This window comes from Myotis davidii, unplaced genomic scaffold (genome assembly GCF_000327345.1).
Source record: "Myotis davidii unplaced genomic scaffold, ASM32734v1 scaffold674, whole genome shotgun sequence".
NCBI lineage: Eukaryota > Metazoa > Chordata > Mammalia > Chiroptera > Vespertilionidae > Myotis > Myotis davidii.
Genome location: NW_006286674.1, coordinates 825,666 through 831,582, shown reverse-complemented (window position 1 = coordinate 831,582; position 5,917 = coordinate 825,666). Strand labels below are relative to the sequence as shown.

The 5,917-nt window shown below is 39.2% G+C and overlaps 1 protein-coding gene across 1 annotated transcript in view; it reads right to left on the bottom strand.

Annotated features, from left to right (window-relative positions):
- The window catches only part of CDC7 (cell division cycle 7), a 31,824-nt gene that overhangs the window by 24,498 nt on the left and 1,409 nt on the right, over positions 1–5,917 (bottom strand). The window lies entirely within an intron of this gene.

The following is a 5,917-nucleotide window of genomic DNA, read 5'->3' as shown; positions in this document are numbered from 1 at the left end:
TATTTGCAACCATAGTAAAACAAAGACTTATATTTTTGATATATATTTTATATATCTAAATGCCATTTAACAAAGAAAAATCAACCAAAAAATGAGTTCATGTGTCACCTCTAACACGCGTGTCATAGGTTTGCCATCACTGAATTCTAGGCTAACCATCAGCTACTTTTTAAGTTATCATATTAATCCATAAAGTCTAACAGTTTAAGACATTCCAAAGCACTTTCACATGTATTATCTTTTCAGATCTTCACAATAGCCTTGTGATATTGGCAGAACAGGAATTATTTATAACCCTGACTTTTCAGATAAAGAAATCCTATTCAGGGAAGTTAAATCATATGCCCAATTTCACAGAGGTATTGCTAATAAGTCTTTAGACTCATTCATTTAACAAACACTGTGTTTTAACAAATGCTCAGCAATGGCTATATTTTTAAAAATGAACAAATTTGGTGCAGTCCGGTCTCTAAGAGCTTAATCTAGTGTAAGAGACAGATGTTAAAAACTCAATCTCAATACAAGATGATAATTGTAATAACAGAGGAATGCATATATTACTAAGTAGAAGGGGGGGGGGAATAAATACTTCAGGAAGCTTAAGCTGTATTTTGAATTACTTACCAAGTAGCAAAAGTGGAAGAAGGTGTTTTAGGAAGAAGGAACTATGTATGCAAAGATGTGGAAAAGGAAAAAGACATAAATTATTAAAGGGGGAGGAGTAGGGTGGGGAGAGAATTAAATTAAATGTGGCCCAGGGAGGGAAAGGCAGAGAGTGCAAATGAAAGACATACAGTATTTAAGGAGGAAGCTGACAAGTGGGTAATTTGAAAGGGAGGAAGAATAAGAGCTGGAGAATAAACAAGAGGTTAGTTCAGTATTCTTTCCACTGTATCAGCCCATTTAAGGAAATACGAAACTTACCGTATTTGCCAGCGTATAAGACGATTTTTTGGCCCTGAAAAATATGCCTCCAAATGGGGGGTCGTCTTATACGCCAGGTACACTTCAGATAGACTGCCCATAGTGCTTGCCCCGTGCCATAGTGGCCTCCCGATGCCCGCCCACTTCATTCCACATACCGTTCAGGCATCAGCAGCGCTGCTGGGTGTATGCTCGGCTGTTATGCGATTTTGCTGTTATGCGATTTTACCACACTCGCAAAATCGCACACAGCCGACCATACACCCAGTATGATAGCGCAAAATCACGAATCGCGATACCATACTGGGTGTATGGTTGGCTGTGTGCGATTTTGCGAGTGTGGTAAATTCGGGTTACCGTATATTTCTTTACATATGCATTGAAGATTCGCGATTTTGCGCTATCATGGTGCCTGTTAGAATGTTGAAGAGCTCGCACTTGCGCACTAGTGAGGTCCCAGGGAGATGCTGATGCAAGGGTGGACCAGACTGCTATAGTGACAGGGCGGGCAAACAGGGAGCAGGGACCAATCAAATCAGGCTTTGTATACAGCCAACAGCCAACCACAATACTGCCCCATTGTACAGTACAGCATAGAAAATGTCGACCAGTCAAACCCCTATCATCCCTATCATGGCACCAAGATGTCGTTGATGAACTTTTAATATCAGATGATGAAGAGGAGTTTGAAGGCTTTTAAGGTGAAACTGTCACGCCAGCAAACTTGCTAGGGACTTGCCCGGCACTTGCTCTCTCCCTCTATTTGTTATCTTTCTTCTATCATTGACAGTCCCTCTAGGTTGTGGGCTGCTTGCCTGTGTTCCTGAGAAGCATCTACGGTACCAGTCTATAGAGTGTGTTTTCTTTAGTGAATTACCGGTATGTTTACCGGTAATAAACTTGCACTGTTTTATGTATATGTTTGATTACATACAGCCTTGTGACAGTTTTCCTGCATGTCATAAGCATTTGAATATAAATTAAAATGTTAAAATCAAATCTGATATTGTTTTACCTTTTATTTGGTGTGCGGAAGGTATGCGGAAGAGGGGGTAGTCTTATACGGCGAGTATATAACAAACTCTGTACTTTGAGTGGAAATGTTAGGGGGTCGTCTTATACGCCCAGTCGTCTTATACGCCGGGAAATACGGTACTTAAATTACCCTCACCTTCCCATCTACTTCATAGGTGCAATGGAGAAGCTTCATAGTTCAAGACAAGAGGCAGTAGTTAAGAGTACCAGTTTTGGAGATGGGAGGTCTAAGTTAAAATCCTGGCCCCACTATTTACCAGCTGGTATGACCTTCCTTGAGCACACAGCTTATCTCTGAGCCTTAGTTTCCCCATCTATAAAAAAGGGGAGAATAACAGTACCCATGCCACTGGGATACTGTGAGGGTTAAATAAAATAATATACATAATGTAAGAGAAGCTTTTAACACAATGCCTGGCACATAGTAAATAAATGATAGTGGTAATTCTTATGTGTAGTTGTTATTAACATTACTTCTTTAGGGCTTTTGCTCTTATTTTATTCCTTCTGCTTGAAATCCTCTCCCCTTATAACTTCATCTGGCTGGCTCAATTGTCAGTCTCCTCAGATATCTATTTAAATTAGCACCCCTCCATTATTCGCACTACCCTGTTTACTGTCTACTGTAAAATTATCCTGTTTATGATTTGTTTGCTGTCTGCCTCCTCCCACTAGAATATGAGTTCCACCAATACACGTTCCCTGTCTGTATAATTCACCACAGCACACTCAGCTCTTAGTACAGTGCCTGGCATGGCTGTTCGATGAATGAATTATTACCATCATTAGGGCCATTCAGAGGTAGCTGTAAACAAAACAAAACAAAACAAAACAAAACAAAAAGGTTTACAAGTTACAAAAGAATGAAACCAAAGACAGAAGCAGCTACCTCATTATCAGCTACCACTTCACTCTAGAAACCAAAACTAAGGCCCAGGCTTTGTAAGTCTTGTCTGCCACAGTCCATTAGCATCTTTCCTGATGAGTATCAATTCCAACCAGCTTCAAATTCGTGTCACAAGAAAGGCACCATATGGGTGCCTTTCAATTTGATAGTACTATTTCTTTGATTCTAAGACATATTTTAACAACTTTGAAATTAATATGCAACTCATGGCTCCCCGTTAGTTCCACATTTTGGAATTTCCCTTTGCATAAGCATGAGCTGGCAATAAGTAGTAGAGACATGGTCAATTGATAGAAATCACCAGGAAGAAAACAGATGTAATAAGAAAACACTGAATGCACAAGCCATGTGAATGACTATGTAAGCTTAATGTACTTCCGTACCACTACTCACTATGGACTTATCTACCGTTACAAAACTCTAAATATGTTTATATTAAGGTTTCCTGTCACAACAGAACAAATTTGACATTTTCAAACAATAGTAAAACTTCCTGACAACCAAAGTGAATGCATAATCCTCAAATTCTGAAGGGGATGAGAGCAGGCAGCAGAAGAGAACATTCATCTCACGTTAGAAAATACTAGGAAAGGTAGAGACCTTGCTATATATAATTACACATTTACTTTGAGGATTGGGGGAAGACCCTGAAAAGTCCACAAGCTAAGAAAGTTATTTAAATGTCCATATTTTATAATGAAGATCTCGGCCTGTTTTTTCTGCCTTATAATATATCCAAGTTGGTTTTAATACAACAGCCTCCTTAACTGTGCTCCCTGCTTTCACCCTTGTTGGCCTATACTTGCTCTACATAAAACCCAGAGAACTACCTCCTCTCATACTTCACTTGCATCACCCTCCCACTTCCAGTCAAAATAACCTCCTTGCTATTCCTAAAAGCTAGGCACACTCCCATTGGAGGGTCTTCCAGTTTGCTGTTTCCTCTGCCAGGAATGCTCTTGGATTATGACAAAGTTTCTTACCTACATTGCCTTTTACTTATTTTCTATCATCCAGTGCATCTAATACACTGCTACTAAAATAGTCTTACAATGCCACTTTCATCCAGTTTCATGCATGCTGTCCCTCGTCTTTTTCATTCTGTTGCAATTACCTGTTTTTCATGGTCCAGCTTTCCCCTGTGTCATTGGACACATAATACAGTAATGCAATTATTGTAGTGTCTTTCTTGTAGTTTAGGACTCTGTATTTTGCCTCTTCAATTATACTATGAGCTCCCTGAAGGCAGTATCTCGTATAGCTCCGAATACAGGGTGTACATTGAGTCATGAGACAGTTGTATGTGTGGAACCCATCAGCTTTACTTTCCTTACTGAAGTTATATTTTTGATATAACCTTAGCTTTTATTCAGGGTCATAAAAAAAGAACCACATGAAAAACATTTCAACATGCCCTATAAATTACCAAAGGCACTGTTTATAATGTTCAATGTTCTGTTACATAAAAGCCACAAAACTTTAAATATTTAGAATAAAATTCGCCCTACTCTTTATTTCCCAGATTTCCAGAAGATTAAAAGATTAGCTTTCACCTGAACATAATGCTAGAACCTGGTAGCTTAAAATTCTGCTCATATTTTTTACATCCATTCTGCCTTATGTATACCATATATTATGTCACACATTCTTAAAAAAGATAAGCCCAGCCAGCATGGCTCAGTGGTTGAGCATCAACCTATGAACCAAGTGGTCACAGTTCAATTCCTCGTCAGGGCACATGTCCAGACTGTGGACTCGATCCCCAGTGTGGGGCATGCAGGAGGCAGCTGATCAATGATTCTCCCTCATCACTGATGCTTCTATCTCTCTATCCCTCTCCCTTCCTCTCTGAAATAAATAAAAAAAATCTTTAAAAAAAAAAAAAAAAGTAAAATACGCCCTAGCCAGTTTGGCTCAACAGCTAGAGCTTTGGACTGCAGACTGAAGGGTCCCAGGTTCGATTCCGGTCAAGGGCACATACCTCGGTTGCAGGCTCCTCCCTGGCCAGGCCCTGGTTGGGGCACATGCAGGAGGCAACCAATCGATGTGTCTCTCTCACATAGATGTTTCTCTCTGTCTTTCCCTCTCTCTTCCACTCTCCCTAAAAATCAATGGAAAAATATCCTTGGGTGAGGATTAACAAAAAAAATAAAATGAAGTTGGGTGACTGGATATGGGAAGCAAATATAAAGCCTAATTTGAAGACAACTCTAAAGTTTTAAGCATAAATATATGATAATAGTGGCTTTTATCACCAAAAAATAGAGGCATCAGGAAGGGTACTCATTTTGACAGGGGAGTTTAGTTTGGGTCAGAAATTAACAGCATGTGATGTCAGCCCTGGTAGGTGGTTCAGTTGATTAGAGTGTCCTCCCAATATGCCAAGGTTGCAGGTTCTATCTCCAGTCAGGGCACATAAAAGAAGCAACCAATGAATGCATACGTGAAAGAACAAATCGATGTTTCTCTCTCAAAATTAATAAATAAAATATTTTTATTTGCCCTATTTCAAATTTATTTTGTTTTGTTTTTTAAAAGCATGTGATGGTCCTATCTGGTTTGGGTCAGTGGATAGAGTGTTGGCCTGTGAACTGAAGGGTACCAGGTTCAATTCCAGTCAAGGGCACATGCCTGGGTTTCGGGCTCAATCCCTAGTAGGGGGTGTGCAGGTGGCAGCCGATCAATGATTCTCTCTCACCGCTGATGTTTCTCTTTTTTTAATATTTCGTTTTTCCCCTCATTGATGTTTCTATCTCTCACTCCCTTTCCTTTCCTCTCAAATCAATAAAAATATATATTTTTTAAAAAAAGCATGTGATGACATTTTTCTAGGATGGGGTTAAAGTCTACTTTGTAGTATATAAGTATATATCATGGATGAATAGTCAAAACTACTATCTTTTGGACAAGTACTAAATTGCTTAAGACAAAGAAGGAAAAGAAGATTTAGCTACCTTTTAGGGAAAAAAATACAGTCCACTGGTACTCCTCTATTTAGCAAATATTTACTAAATGTCTACTATGACTCAAGCACTGTGCTAGAGCAGGAAT